This window comes from Abramis brama (genome assembly GCF_963993115.1).
Source record: "Abramis brama genome assembly, chromosome: 19".
Lineage (NCBI taxonomy): Eukaryota > Metazoa > Chordata > Actinopteri > Cypriniformes > Leuciscidae > Abramis > Abramis brama.
This window is the reverse complement of record NC_139981.1, coordinates 6,496,344-6,513,462: the sequence shown is the minus strand read 5'-3', so window position 1 is coordinate 6,513,462 and position 17,119 is coordinate 6,496,344. Positions and strand designations below refer to the sequence as shown.

At 38.2% G+C, this 17,119-nt stretch overlaps 1 protein-coding gene across 1 annotated transcript in view; it reads left to right on the top strand.

Annotated features, from left to right (window-relative positions):
• The window catches only part of gbf1 (golgi brefeldin A resistant guanine nucleotide exchange factor 1), a 78,357-nt gene that overhangs the window by 20,754 nt on the left and 40,484 nt on the right, over nt 1-17,119 (top strand). The window lies entirely within an intron of this gene.

Genomic DNA, 17,119 nt, shown 5'->3' with positions numbered 1-17,119 from the left:
AGGCGCAGCCTTGCGTGTGCAGAACGAACGGGCTGAGATGGAGATGCAACAGACTGCAAAAACTCTATATGGGAAAGTGTTCTGTCACAAGGCTCAAAAGAAACTAAACAACACATGATAAGTTTGTTAAAGTATGGTGTAATTATTCACAGTCCTCTTTTACATTGTTCATCTAAAGAACAAATAAAAAATATTAAATATTCTGTATGGAGTCGTTGAATTGTTGGTTAATAAATCCATATCAATGTCATCCCTTTATCTCGGGACTGGCTAAAAAAACTGGTCTAGTTGACAAGTGTGAAAGGGAATGAGGGTCTCAATTATGCACTTATAAACTAAGCCTAGCAAAGCCTGTAATGTAAGCAACATTGTGTCAAGTTTAGTCTGAAATCTTCAGAGCATTGTTGGCATGTGGATTCTGATACCTTTTAAAGAGTGTGTTCTGGTAGCAAACTTTTTCAAATGCATTTTTTTTTAGACAAATGTCATATAAAATGTTTTAAAAAAATGTAGAAACCTTGTCTGCTGTAGAATTTGTATCAAATTAAGGCTTTTTTAAAAATTGTATTTATTATTTTTACTATGTGTTGGTCAATAACGAATAATAATTTAGTGATTTTGCAAAGCAAGTTGCCTGCCAGAGTTCGCTTGCGACTAGGAGAGCATGACCGATTGCTTGCGTAGTACATGGACTTCTCAGCTTGATCTCCATTTGTTCGAGATGTTCTCATGTGAAAACGGAGCTTGAATGTTTACAAACACCTATCTTGCTGTTGCTATCTAAGAAGAATTTTGTCATGAATTCATAAAGATAATGCACTCCCTGGCCAGGGGCCCATGTGCTCAGCTGTCCCACATTACCACACAGTATGGTGGAAGAGCCACTTAACGCCGGACGGTTTAAAATTACCGCTCTGCTGGCAAACGGCTGCAGTATTCTGGTCCACCACCACTTCTGTAAATTGTGTTTGTATTTCTTTTTTGCTTCTCCGGTTTGGGGTAAATTATGTGCTGAGAGATGTTTTATGACAAACAGCAAGCCCTAGGGAAGTGCACTTTAGACATCACTAGAAAAGGTTGAGATGGGATGGGAATTTGGCTCGAGTACTTTTGCTTTTGCTCTTCAAACTCTCAGCCCATGAATGGAAACTAAGAGGGAGTTGAGGCCATGCACGAGTCTTCAAGTCCTTCCGTAATTTTTCTTCCCTGGAACGGCTCTCCCAGCTTTGTGTGTGTGCGCGTCTCTGTGCGCGGCGGTTTGTTTTGAGGGCCATGGTAGTTGAACTGGGCATAGCTGATGCCAGTCTCGGCCAGTGGAAATCACTCTGTAGTCTATCACCCCTCTTTCCATTCAAGACTGCTTACAGTACTGCAGACATGCTGACCCACAGGGGAGTAATTTATGACAGTTGTCGCCTTGGTCTGCTAAGCTGCGCAGGGCATTGCCCGCCACTCTCAGCATAGCATTTCGATATCCCACTGGGAGTACACCCGATAGGCTTTAATGTTTGCCCACTGTGGAGACCCTGTGGTATCACTGCACAGAAATGTGTTCCCCGAGCCTGTGTTGTTCAAAGTCACCAGCTGTTACCATGGAGAGAGATACTGGCACTAACAGAAGTTTAGTTCCTTTGGTCTGGGTGGATGATTACACTCTGATTGTTCCTGGCAGTTTGCTTTTGTTTTCCCAGTATTACAATGTCAATGGATAGTTATTGTTTTTTGTTTTTTTTAATGTTAAATGACAGGCATTCCTTTTTTCAGTTTTTAAACCGTTTAAAACTTTTAAACTTTTTTTAATCGACAATATAAAAATATTGAAATATTGTTTAAAATTGTTGTCCACTTTTTTTTCCGTTTCGTTTGGTTTTGTTTAGTTTTGTGTAGGGCTGTCATGATTCCTCTATTTAATTTGAGTATTCTATTTTAAAAACGCCTCGATTGCAATTTACTCGTGTCGAGTAACCGGCAAAATACTGTATGTGGCACATTCCACGGACGAGAATCCATGAACCGCATTATTAGACCGTTTTCTAAGGCTGCATGACGTATTAAAACCATTTAAAAACCATACTATAGTGCTATTGTGACTTCACAAAGGCATATGCCCCATGAGTTTAACATATTCGCTCTATTTACATGCGTGTAGGTTACTTGCGTGCGTCTCAGATCGGCTCCGTTCACAGTAAATGCTGCTCCACATGATCTGATATCATTTACATGTCTCGAACTCCATCTGTGTACATGTTGTGAGTTTGGGTTGCTTATAACATTCATCTCGGAACGCAATGTGCGCCATTGCATCAGATTTGTAAGGTACATCATTTCTAAACCTACACCAACACAGAAGAATAAATCAATATGTTTCTAAATATGCAAACGGTTCATCACGATGTTTTGATGTCAACATATTTTTAGTCAAGAAATTACAGTGGCTGTAGCATTTCTGTCATAAAAAAGTGGCCAAATATTAAAGATCAAGTAAACATTTGAATTAAATGTCTTTTGGCCAAAATTAAACAAAGATTTGATCTGCTGTAAAGTGTAACAACAACAGGCTGTTGGTGCCCTCAGGAATTTGTTAATACGTAATGTAGATAAGATGATGTGTTTATATTATGTATATTATGTTTTATAACTGTCAGTATGTTTACATGGACAACAATATATTAAGACAATACTTTGATTAAGAAACTACCATGTAAACAGGGATTTCTGATTACCTTAATCCGGCTAAAGTCATACTTGAAGTAAACACAAATCAAATTAAGACGTGGAGTATTTCTATTTTAGTCGCATTATCGCATTAAAGTGCATTATAGACATGTACACACCTTAATCACACTTTTAAAGTCGTGTGGGAGTTTTCGCCGGATTTTGCGGCAGTGGTTAACCGTTTGACGGCAAACGAGAGCATGGCTTCAGAATTTGTATCTGCCCCCCTCATCTATTTGCACATATAGCATGACAAATAATTAACTGCACTTTAAGCTTTCGTAAAATTAAAAATGAAACTATATGGTACCATAACGAAGATGTATGAAAACTGTATGTTGGTAAGGAGGGAACGTCGGACGGCGTGGCATGGTGACGTAATGGCGTGTACCATTAATGTTCTATAACATGTAAAATTTGAACATGAAAGGAATATTCTAAAAGCAACTCATGTAAACACCTTAATCAGAATATTGTCTTATTCTGAATAAGGTCAATAATTAGATTACTGCTGTCCATGTAAACGCAGTCAGTGTTGTTCTATGAAACCATATGATCACTTGTTTTTGATACTTTATTTGAACCTAATATTGTTGCCTCATTGTTATTATATATCCTTTGTGAAGACTAAGTGCTCTGTTTTTTTCCCAACTTTTACAAAATTCCAAATATATTTTGCTGTTGCAGGTTACGCTCAGATCATAGACCGTGCAGTTTTCTTTCTGCAATCGCCGTGAATAGAACAAACACAGCTGAAATATTCTGATCCACGACTAATCAACGCAGACACCTAATATGTAAACACAGCCATTAACTCTCACATACTGTAGGAGTCCACACTGGACTGATCAGTTCAGACCCTCCAGAGCTCTTCATTAATGCTGTTCTGCTGTGTTTGGGTTGTTCCTCACTAGGTCCTCTGCCCTCTCACTCGCTCACACACAGCAAACTGAAACAGCTCAGATTAAGATTAATCCTCCTTAATGCACCGGCTCATAATATAGTCATTAGGTGACTTGAGCCTAATCCAACCCATCTAACCACCGTGCTTTATAAAACACACACGCAGGATTTGCTGTCAATGCTTGGAGGCTGGAAACACGGCATCAAATAAATACTGGCCGGTCTGACACTTAATACTGATTAAGGCTTCGCTGAATGGTAAATGTAAATGAAGAGCGTGTGCAGAGTTTGAGTGTGAATGGACAGAGAGGCCTTCACTGCATCCATGTTACATTAGGTGACTTCATACTGACAAGAATAGTTCATCCAAAAAGGACAGTTCGCTCATTTACTCACCCTCATGTTGTTCAAACCCGTATGCTGTTATTTTTTTGCTATGGAGAATATGATGCAGCTCTTTCCCATCCAAAAACACTTCATGGTGACCCAAAAATTATGAACAAAAAATAAAAATAAAAAACAACTAAATCATACAAGTTCGGTATATTTTAGGATTTATCAGTCTTATTTTTCAGTGATTTTCAGTTGATCTGCTTCAGAAATTGAACTTGGTGATCCGTTTACAGCAGTTCTCGATTGAATGGTTCACTGTAGGGTAAAACTCAGTGAATAACAACAATAATTTTGGTCTGTTCACACTAGTTTTATGGTATTTTATGGAACAGCCATGATCACAATGCCCTTTTATTGTACCTTTTTACTCTACAAAAAAAGGTCAAGGAAAGTTTGGAAATAACTAAGAAAAGACATGAGGTGTAAGGAAGGACAACATTTTAATTTTGGTTTGAATGGCTATGAATCCCTTGCGCTCTGGCTTATGGTAGTATGAAGACAGGCTGCAGTAAGCAGCAACACAGCTGGCTTCTGTTAAAGTGAGAGGCAGAGAGAGAGTTCAGCACCTTTGAGATTAATCAGCTGTACTCTGCTCCAGTGAAGAGCTCTGCTTCGGCCTTGTTGCCATTTTTATTCATAATGTATTTAAACACTCCGATTGACCAAGTAAATCAGTTGTTTACTTAAGCTGGGGACATACTTAAGGACTGTAAGGCTGATTATGAATGTAACTTGATACTTACGACTGATCGTGCCCAAACGCGTCGAGACCGCTTCATTCAGTCTGTGTTCACAGTTGGTGTTTAAAATCTGCTGCAGTCGTTTAAAAGTCTGTAAGTGTGTTCAGTTCAGTCAGAATGTTTCAGCTAGTCGTTAAGTGTGTCCCCGGCATTAGTGTGAAAGCTGTGAACTGCTATTGATGAATTATAATTTGAGTATTTGCATGCCCTAATTATTACAGTACGGTGCATTTAGCAAATGTACCTGTGAAAAAACCAAAACCAAAGGACCAAGCAATCAAAACAGAAATGAAATAGCCTGAATGTTTGTCAGTGTTTTAGGGATATATGTGCTTAGTCACAAAGGAAACAACAGGAGTTCACAAATTTATATACTATCATTCGAATGTTTGTGGTCATTTACGTTTTTAAAAAAAATCTTATTTTAAGAAAATAATAATTTATTCATCAAAAATGTATTATATATGCTACAATGTTACAAAAGCTTTTTATTTCAAATAAATTCTGTTCTTTTGAACTTCCTGTTCATCAATAAATTCTGAATTTTGTTTTAATTACAAATCAGCATATTAGAATGATTTCTGAAGGATCATGTGACACTGTAATGTAATGATGCTGAAAATGAATCTTTGCACGCACAGAAATAAATTAAATTTTAAAATATAAAATGGACTAGTTATTTTAAGTTATTTAAAATTGTTATACTATTTCACAAAACCTTTGTTCCTCCTCTTGTATATCACCTCAAACCGTGGTCTAATTGTAGGCAGGGCTTGTTTTAGTATGCTTCACAGTGTCTTGCTAACACAGTAGCCGTGAACTGTTGTCTAAGTCTACAGTGCGTGGTTGCAGGATATGCTCTCACACCCCATGGGAATGCTATTAGTGTGGAACTGAAGGAACACAGCAGGTGAAACAAATAAGGCCCAGATTTTTTTTCCCCTTTCTCCCTCTCGTCACCTTGCTTTTTTCCTTTTTCTTTCCCTTGTTCTTTTTTCTCTTTCCTCTTCCAGTCTGCCCTTTCTCCTTCCCTCATTCTTTCCATGCAATTGTGGATGATAGTGTTCATCAGGAGTGGTGTGAAATGAACTCCGAGCCAGAGCATGTGTGGTGATTTATCCTGCCGAGCCGACCGCTCTCCTAGGCTTAACCCCACGCTGTACACCAGTCAAACCCCCTGCGGACACCCATACCCTCACTCGAGACACACAGGAGGGTATCTGCAAGGGTACACGTTCAAAGGATGCGACGGAAATAGCGGGTCTCATATTGGCTGTTTGTTTTTCCTCAAAATAGAGGTGCTAATTTGGGGCTGCCTCGGCTGAAGGACACACTGAGGGGATGTCTGAGCTCTCTATTTCTAAATAAAAAGAATAAGGATTGAATTTAATTAGAAAACCAAGCGTGAGTGGATTTTAATTATTATTGAGCAAAGAATGTTTTATCTGTAAATTATGTTAACAGTGATCATGTAGCCCTTCCTGTTGTCTGATAATGTTTCAGAGCTCCAGTTAGGGGTGGGAGATATTGACAAAAATGAATATCTCTATTTTTTTCCAATATCTCGATATCGATATTCAGACGATATTTTTGCCATCCTTCAAAGAAATGTGTGCAAACTGGCAAAGAAGGTCCAGTTGGTCTTCTGACTTGCTGCATTTGACCTATTATTGTAGGCTATAGAAAAAACAATAAAGGAGCTAATCTGAGGTAGCCCCTACTTTTTCCACTTACAAAAAATAAATAAATTAAAAAACGGAACTAGGCACCTCTTGCAACAATGATTATTAAATCAAACAACAATATTGTTGATGATAAATTCAAAGTAAAAAAAAATCTTTTAAAAACGCTATAAATCCATCCATTTTCCCCCCAAAACGCTATAAATCCATCCATTTTTTTGGAGGAAAATTGATGGTTTGTCTTTTAAAAAAAAGTCTTTTGTCTTTTATTTTTCGTGTTTGCATTTACGAGGAAAAAACAATATTACGTGACAGTTCTCCATTATGGACGCGAGTGCTCTGAAAGCGGCACTAAAAGACTTTCACAGAGACCTCAAAACAGAAAGCACAAAGCCTTTCTTTAAAACGAATTTCGTTTTGTATTAATTGTATCTCAATTTTAATACATTTTTCATTAACCAATTTCCTGGATTTAATAGCCTACATAAAAAGTAAATATAGGCTAGCACAACATAAGGTGCTTGAACTGGAGATTATATCATCATGAACCGAACCGTAGCCTACTCGCCTCACAGGCCTAAAAAATGTGAAATATATTTACAGAAAGCTGGTTCTAAACAAAACCATCCAAAACTAAATAAAATTATGTAGCCTAATAAATGTGCATTTCTCCGGTGCGTTCACTAGCCTACTGCGAAGATCGCGAGTCAATAGCCTATCGTCAACTTCATCATTGCAGCCGACACAGAAATTAATAAAACAATTAAAATGTCTTATTGCAATATTTTACATATTCATAATCATTACTTTTGCTGGTTCTTTGAGGCAGCTTTTTAGGTTTATGGCGTTTTGGAAAAGAGCTCTTCACGTACAAACACCGTTTCACCGAGGCACAGCGGCCCTTCAGCACATAAGAACAACAAGAGAAAAAGCACGGACTTACTAATTACGAAACTTTGATGTGGTTGAACAGGTGAAACAGTCACAAATTCCTCTGCAACTCAAACCTTCTCAGTACGAGTTATGAAGGAAGAGAACAGCATTACAGTTTTCAGCGCGTCCTCCTCTGATTGCTGTGTTGTGACTGAAGAAGTGCGTGCAGGAGCACATGCGCAAAACGTAGGTTTGTAAAATGTCCTTTTGTAAAATGACATATGATAAAATAAAAATAATTCATATATCATTTTAAAAACGGTTTTGCGCATGTGCTTCTGCGCGCACTATTTCGAATTTACGTATGAATGTGGGGACCATGGGCTGGGCCACTCGGAGGTTGCTTCCGGGAATAGTACTGTCCTACAGTATTAAAAATCGCTACATATAATTGTTTAGAAGGTTATAGTGTGCGTTAATTTTTTTCTCTTTAACTTCTTTCAGCTCTTTTCATGTTTGGGGGGTCGGATTGTACAAATTATGAAATATTCGATATCCCAATTTTGCATATCGTCCAGACAACAATTTGGATATTATCGTCTAAACGACCCACCTCGCCCACCTCTAGCTCCAGTTTTTGGCTAAAATGGTTGCAAATGCTACAAACCCCCCCCAAAAAAACATAACTTAAAATGTAGTTCCATTGGTGGCAGTCATGAAAACTGGTGTGCGTCTATATGTGGCTTCATCAGACATCATAGAGTGCATGCAACAACAAACACAGCGACAGTTCAAGTCAGTCAGAAATATTCACTTTCAGTTTCACAACTGATTCCCTTATTGAATCGTGATTCATGTTCATAGAAGTCAGGCTGGTATTTATAAGGATTTTTGTTGTTTGGAGCGCTGTGGTTTTATGAAAGGGTATTCCTAGCAAGTGTTAAGAGACATGGATGTTACCAAATTTGAACCGTCATACACTGAATTGCATCAGAAGAAAAGAATCTCCATGTCTAGATACATCAGGCAAGTGACATTGTAAAATTTGTGGCAGCTTTACATGATTAGTAATGTATCAGAACTGAAACTCTTGCCACATTGTGATGGCCACATCATTCTGCCACCATGTCACGCGGTAAATCAACTCTGAACGCTACAGGGATGCTTCCTAAAGACTTCCCACCACAGACTTATGGAACCCAGGAAGGAACCTTCAGCAACACATTCCTCAGGAAGCGCTCGGTGGAGACACACTCACACACGCACGGCGGAACTGGAATCTGTATGCTTGCCATTTCTCAAATGTTTTAATTCAGCATGATAAAACATCCGTTATTTATAAGGTGATTGAGCGTAAAGTATTTTGGAGCACAAGTCCATCCATCATGAGCAAGACAGCAAGCTGTGAAACTCATTACTGTACGCTCCGGCCTGCTCTTCACTGCCCGGCTCCACTCCGCGCTGTGGTCAGCCGGAATAATGTGACTTCTGTTCAAAGTATGCAGCATAAAAAATACATTTTATTTGCTGGATAACAGGTGCTGGCTAGGCAGGGAATGTGTACTAATGAAGTCATGGTTTATGAATGCATCATGTTTGGACTGGGGCCTATTGTTGTTTCCCAGTAATAATAATAATATTAAAATAATATTAAAATTATTAAAAATAATATAAAAAAAGTTATCAGTTTACACTAGATTTTTTTTAAAGGAGTCTCTTGCATTCACCAAGGCTACATTATTTTATCAAAAATATAGTAAACAGTAATATTGTGAAATTTTACAATTATAAAAATATATATATTCCTGTGAGGGCAAAGCTGAATTTATCATAATTACTCCAGTCTTTAGTGTTACATGATCCTTCAGAAATCATTCCAATATGCTGATTTGCTTACTATCTTTGGCTAATTGCTGATTCTCTTATCACAGTTAAACTTTGAAAACTGTGATGGATATTTTCTTTTTTCTTTTTTTTTTTTAAATTGAAAGTTCAAAAGAACTGCATTTATTAGAAATTTATAAATGTATTTACTTTCATTTGACCATTTAATGCATTCTTGACTAATTTAAGTATTTGTTTCTTAAAGTATCTGTATACTACCAGTATGCTGTTTTTTCTTAGCACCTTTAGATTTAAAAATGAAATGTTTTGCTGCATATGCAGAACCCTTAAATTCTTTATCACCCCCCCCCCCCCCCCCCCCCAATCAAAGTAGAGTTCATTCTCACACTAGCAGCATTTCACCTCTGTCAAAACTAACAGCATTTGAATCTGCTCAAAATGACTGGAGGGTTATTTAAACAAAGCCCACCAGGTCAAAGGTCGTCTTTAGCCCTGCTGTTTATTTGTTTGCCTTTGTCACTCAAAATCTCTTCTGCACTTTTTTTTTTTTTTAATATCGGCCTCAAGGTGCAGCAAACAAATCCCCGGCTGCCCCTCGAGTGCAGGGGAGAGTGATGAGGTGGAGGAGAGAGAAGAAAAGGCCGGGATTAGGGGTGAGGGCTAGCTAAACAGGCCAGTTGTTTATCTTTGTGCAGTGAAGGTAGTGCTGTGCTGTCACTTTCTCATTCCTCACATAAAAAACGCGCTCCTCCTCATGCTCTGTGCTCCCGGTCAGTAGTGCTTTAATGTAAGACCACTTCTCCTGAACCTCTTCTCATTACCTTACCTAATGTTAAGAGCTTTGATCTTCAAGAACAGACTTCTTGATGCATCACAACAATTAACATTATTTATGATGGCCTACCCTCTCTCTCACTCTTTTATGCCTTTTTTTCCCTCTCTTTTTGCTTGTACTCATTGAAAAGGTGAGTCTGTGAGGTTTTTTTTGTTTTTGTTTTTTGAAAAAAGTGTCTAATGCTCACCAATGCTGGATTTATTTGATCAAAAATACAGTAAAACAGTCATTTCTATTTTAATTTGTTGTTACATTTTTTAGCAGCCATATTACCCCAGTTTTCAGTGTCACATGAACCTTCAGAAATCACTCACAGTAAGAAAAAAATCCATAGAAAACCAGAAAAAGGTACTGTTCATTTTCTACCAGGATATTATGTTTATTTTACTGACATTTACTTCAACCCTAAAACACTACACAGTGCAATGTGAAAAATGTATTCAAAATGAGAGAAAAATTACTTCATATTACCACAGTGCCTTGGGCCCTATTTTTACAGGCTTTACTTAGTATATCAGTTATTCGCGTAATTATCAACTTTATGTGGGTTGTGCCTCGGCATGGCACAGTGCGGATGAATCCAATGTTTTGAGGAGAATGTGCGGCTGTCAGTCGCCGCCGGTGTGGATACTGTCATTCGGAATCACAGATTCTACTTTTCGGAAGTATGACCAACATAAGAATTTTCACCAGAAAATGTCATCTGAACAAGTAACATCCACTTTTGTTTTGACCAACTAAGGAAAAAAAACATTGCAGTAAATCGCGCTGATTAAATCTAACGATCACGTCAAACCGTGCAAATTATACTTTGTTCTCAAATTGTTAATGTTAACAAAATCAGCATTTCGTGACTACATTTAATGCCCTTCCGATATTATCCTTTTCACATGGGACTGGTTGCAGTCTCTTTTTTTCTGTAGCCACTCTGAAGTCCGAAGTCTTTTGCATTTTACAACGAGTGAATCTCCAGTTGTCACTGATGATTGTCGTTTGAACCTTTCTGGATCCGCCATCAAATTGATGTTTAATTATATAAAGTGCTGCGAGAAAAGGCTATAGATCTCCACCTCCAACATCCTCACACACAATATAGCCAATATAGACTCTTCTTTATGTGTACAGATGTGACGTAATGATGCAAAGACATGCTCGAATTTCACGCGGAAATCCACCAGTACCACTGGAATTGAAAACATTATTACAAGCTTACCGTTTTGAATCGAGCTAAGGCAAGCAGATAGTTTTGAACACTGGCTGGGATAATTTTTAACCCAAAAAAGTTACAGAATGCAGCTTTAAAGATTATTTGATGAATAGAAAGTTCTAAATAACAATTTATTTGAAATAGAAATCTTTTGTACTGTCACTTTTGATCAATATATAATGTATCATTGCTGAATAAAAGTTTAAAGCTATTTTTTCCAGGGTCAAACGGCAAAATCAGAAATACATTGAGATCCTGTGCATTATAAATGCAAACAATATTTCATCCCTTCATTCTAAAATACAGCTTTAATATCACACTGTAAGGGGAAACATTGTCAATGAGTTACTTTGGAAGCTTTTAGAAAAGTTTTAATTTCTCTGGGGCTTTCAAATTGCCTGTTTAGGTTGTGGCGAGCATTGTTCTGCGCATTTATAAAACACCACTGTGGGTTGTACTGAACGACCGTATGGAGTTCCATAACATTGTTACAACCTAATTGCCCTCTTCGACAAGTGCCAATTTTCTTCAAGAGGCAGGAGAGAAAAGAGCGGACGGGCGAGAAGCGTGTTGACATGCGTCAAACTCCTCCCCGTAGATGGATCAGGCTGTGGTTGGGGCCTGAGATGAGAAGTCTCCCTGGGTTTGCTTTAGCCGTGCTGGCCTTGTTAGTTCGTCCCATCTCTTGCAGCATTAGAGCAGGCTACTGGAAAGACCCGGCTCTAATTCCACTAGCAGATCAATAACCATCAGTGTTTGGTTTTGGGCTGCTGGCTTGGTCACGGGATGCTCCACCCCCCACCTCCCCTGCTCGCCCCCATTCGCAACCCTTGTAGGCTGAGGGTCGTTTTGTTTGGAGGTAATTTACACTGTGAGCTTGTGAACTGTGTCTCAATTGAGTCTCAATTGGCGCTTGTCTGTATGGAGTGAGTGGGCCAGGAAGGTTTGATGCGCATACATTTATTCTTTCTTTCATTCAAAGAGTATATATTATGCAATTTCCAAACATTTTGAAACGGTGAAATAGTTAGATAAATCCTTTTTAGTTTCATTCATTATTAGGGACGACCAAAATCTTTTATCACGATATGAGTATTTTTAGTTCACGATAAGGTTAGTTTTGCTTTAAATCTCTCAGACAATGCTCAGAAACCATCTCTCAGACAAACGCGCGCATATACGGAATTGCGCTTCAGAGGTTTAAAATCACTTGTTTTTAAATGGGTAATATACAAATCACAAGTTTTCGTGACTGTGCAGTACGGCAACATTAAATGAGAGCATAACTGCGATAGAGATTATACTCCCAAATCTCTTCCGGGTGACAAATTTCTACTGTTTAATCGTGTCTACCGGTATATCGCCTACCCCTATTCACTATACTCTTGTAAATAGGGTTGCTAAATGTACTGGTACCAATTGGTACTAAAAGTTGATGGTACCAGCATCTCTGCATTACCAGTAGTACAAAGTACCAGGTATATTCGGAACCCGCCGATAGACGTTGCTTTCAAACGCTCTTGTTCGTGTTTGTTTGAGCGCTCTCTAAACGTCAATGGTTTCTATTTACAGTGTGTTTTTATAAGCATTAAGCATTGATTGCAATCACAATCATATTTGTTGAGCGTGTGAACGTTATACCCTAAAAAATACCCTGAAACTTTAGTACCGTAACAACCCTACTTGTAAAGCAAAGAGCATAGCTGTTTTTAGTCTGACAGAAGACACTTGGCCTGTATAATTGTCTAAAATATGTGAGACAGCGGTCTGACAAATTAAGTTATTCATTCTTTTGTGATTAGATTAAACAAACACAAAGGCCCAGCGGGTCTAGTACTGAGAGTCAGTCACTGTTTGTATTACTGCTGCTGTAGCCTGATCATTTGCTTCTCTGAATAGTTGTCCTACACACACACACACACACACACACTGGTCTATAAAGCCTGGTGGAAAATTGCCTCCTCTTGTTTGTGTGGTGTAACGTTGCTTCTATGGAATTCTGATCTGTCAGTGATGCTTTAGTTACATTTACTACAGGGGGGAAATCTCAAACAGTTTAGGAAACTGGATACTGGATCATTTGGGTAGTTTTGATCTCTATGTTTGTAGTTACGTCCTCTTTTATTTTTAATTCCCGTGAGTGTAGAGGAATATTCAAAGTAATCACCTACTAATACTGTATAGGGGTGGGTGGCATACCAAAATGTTAATGTTATCACTATCACATTTATATCATGGTACAAATTTCACAATAGTTATTTGTGCTAAATCAACAAAAAGGGCTCATATTTTAAATAACTTAGTGGTAATATCTTTTTTTTATTACTATTATTTTTAATAATCCTCTGTAGTACTTTTATTTGGAGCTTGATGGATTGATAATATACCTTAAAATGATAAATAAAAATAAAATTGAATTAAAAATAATAATTAAAAACAAGTCATGTTATTTAGATAAATAAAATTTAAATATCTTATTAAGCTATTATTCACTTCTGCCAAATGCATAAATCAAAAAAAAGTCTGGCGTGTTTCAAAACAGATTCACATAATGTATCGCTTTGTAGGAAACACTGACTGAACTGTATACTCTGTAAACTCTTCTCCTCAGTAACAATTCAGAGTTTGATAAGGGATTTTATTTGCTTTTATTCATTTATGTATAATATTATGGGTCTTAAAAGCAAAGGGCGGCATAAAACAAAGGACCTTACGTTGCAGTGAAATGGAAGTAGCAAAGTTTTGAAAAAACATTACAAGTTACATTTTCTTTTTAAAAACAGGAACACATGCATGAATGAATTGTTCACAATTAGATCTATAACATGCATTTAGAAAATAGGGTTAATTTTCATTTCTTCAAATATAGTTTTTAATCTGAATTCTGTTCGAAAACCTGCCTTTGGTGCTCCTCAGGATGCATTTGGATCAGTGTAACACAGTTTTAATGTGCTTTCTTAATGCTGTTCTCGACATTGCTCTGCTGTTATGTTCATTTATAGCTCAGACCCTCAACCGCTTAAACTGTGCTCTGTTTTAAGCTCTTTCTGCACCAGTGCCAATTGATGTGCATGTGTAATGTGTGGCAGCGGCATCTTCTCTAGGTGCTCCCAGGGGCCCCAGGGTCCGGGGATATTTGCGGAGGTACCAGTCATACTCGACTGCACAGGCGGCTGTTAAACCAGACTTGGTCCACTCATCAGAGTTTAGACCTACAGTGAGCAGAACGGACCATTGTGCAGTTTCCAATGCACTGGGAAAACTTGATATTTTGCGAGACTTGAAATACAGTGAAAATGCTGTATTTGTGCATTATGAAGCAGTAAAATATCATGGAGATGAGCCATAGCCTCAGTTTTTGCTAACAGCTCCTCTGCTAGTTATGTACAGGCACAATTGAATCTTAAGGGAGATTGTTAGGAGCCGTGCCGTACCGTTTCTCAATTTTCTGAGCTTGTTCTCCAAGGACACGCACATACTTGGAGACTCAAAACCCTTAGCCGTGGCATACATGGATGGGTGACCGACTTTAATCCCTTTTTTATTTTGGCCAATGTCACACAGAGGTCACCCTGGTTACTGTGTGATTGTCTCACCATCATGGTCCAACGCCTCAATTTCTTTATTTCCCTGCGTGGCCCCGGAGATTGCACTGAAGTACCGAGTGATATTTAGCCTTTATTTAAGAAGATTGGCGCACGTGGGGGGAGGCAGTACGACGGGCTGCCGATGGCCGGCTGGATCAATACAACACAATTGAGTTCTCCAATCTGAGAGACTAGCTGCAGTGAAGGTGGCACTTATGGGGTGATAGCTTCTGATGAAGACTTTATTAGCTTCTATTGACAGATTCATTTGAGATCCCTCTCCCTTCATCGCCACCACCTCACTCCAGACTCTCTCTTCCACTGTAAAGTAATATAGTCTAAGCCCACCTTTAAAAGTTTCTGGGTTTGAAGAAACGCGTTAACAGCAGAGTTGTTTGGTCCTGTGTTTTCGAAGCTTCGTGACTGTTTCTTCGACTTGATTTCAAAGTAACTTTTGTTATTCTTCTGCCGTCCACAATTTCTTTGGCTTTTCGTGAACTTGGGTTAAGTGGTAAGCACTTGAGACCCTTGTTATCAGATACTGCAGCAGCGTCAAAGAGTTTTCACTGTAGGAATGGAGCATTACTGAGCTTTTCCCCCACGAGAATACAAAGAAAACATCAAGTTCCCCAAAGAAACTGCGCAACAGAAGATTTGCTTTTGGAAGAGAGTCTAGAAGCAACCTGGCTGCGGATAAGACAAAGTGTGGAAATTTTCAAATGATTTAATATTTTATCTCCAAACAAGCCGCAGGCGTATTAGATATCACAAGCTAATACTCAGCAGTCATATGTGCGCTCTGTAAAATTGGCTGAGGCTCGACTCGGGCTTTGAAGTCACGAGTTGTTTTTTTGCGTCAAAGTAGCTGTTCGGGGGAACCCTAATCCGCCCAGTATTGCTATGGCAAGCTGCGCCTCGACTCGACACTCGCAGCAGGTTTTCGTGACTCCACTAATTTTTCCATTGTTGTTTTACCTGGTTTGTATTTTGTAACCCTCGCCCCCCTCTCGCCGGCGTTCTCAGAGGGGCTGTTCCCCTCGCTCGGGTGGATTGGCCCGAGGTGCTTTCCCATCCACAAATAAAGAGCTCGGCGAAGATAATGAAGTATGTTGCATCCTCGGCTGCAGCTGTGTTTTGTTGGCTCTGTTAGATTAAGGCTTTATGTGTGGTGCTTATTTCTTATAAAAGCTCATCAATAAACTCAGAGCTGCAGGCCTAAATTTGTATCATGCAACTGGCCGTTTATTTCTTGGCCTCTGCTGTTCTCATCAGGAATTTTTGTATGGGACGCACTCGTACTGTGTAGAATCTGACTTTAATATAAGCAAATTGTATGCTCTTTTAGTACAGTATCGGGAGGTCTGCACAACTATATAATCTGGTAGTATCTGTAATGGATCTGACTGGGGTAATGTTTTTGTGCTAAAACCAATACAATGCAGCATACATACGAATGCATTATTAATGGTCATGTATCAATATTACCATGATGAAGTTTGTAATGTGAGTTTTTGTTTTCCAAATGGCTCTTTCTCATCTATTTGTTTTTACAAATTGAACGGTTTATTGAACCTAATCTTAAAAAAAGTTTGCATAGTTTTTTTTAATGTTCACATTTGATACATCAAGCTTTTATGTGTCATATAGTATAATATAGGATAAAATTGGAGCTTATACTTGAGGATAGGTCCAATTATTCAGAGGTTCAAACTGGGCAAAAATATGCAATTTGGTGCAGTTGCTCATATTTATGACAGTTGTCACTCTATATCTCCCAATAATATTTATTTGTAAGATGGTATACTTTTATATTCAAAACTCAATGAAGTAAGCATTTTCAATGTAGTTTTTACTGTGGGGGAAAAATATGTAATGCAATGTGATACAATGGTGATTTGAGAGATGAAGAAATAAATGTTAATCAAAAGCCTGATATTTGATACTTAAATTTAACATGAGTTTTCTAAAAATATGATGCATGGATAACCAACTAAATCTAAGTTGCTCAACAACATAAGATCCTGTTTTTTTTCTTCCCATTTGAAAAACTATTTATTTTGCATTTTAGTATTTGCATGTACTGCACCATCCATTGTTCATCCTTGGTAATGGTGACCCAGAACAAATCTCTAATGTGAGAGTTGATCCATCAAAATATTAAGCATTCTACCCTCAAATCATCAATTTTACTTTACCTAAAAATTGTAGCATTGCTAAAAATATATGTATTGATACTGGGGAATACAGAAAAAAAGTACTACTCTTACTCCGTTTCTAAAAAGCGGTATCATCCCTAATGATGAGAGAGAGGCTTTAATTTTCCCAGCAGCTGTTACTTC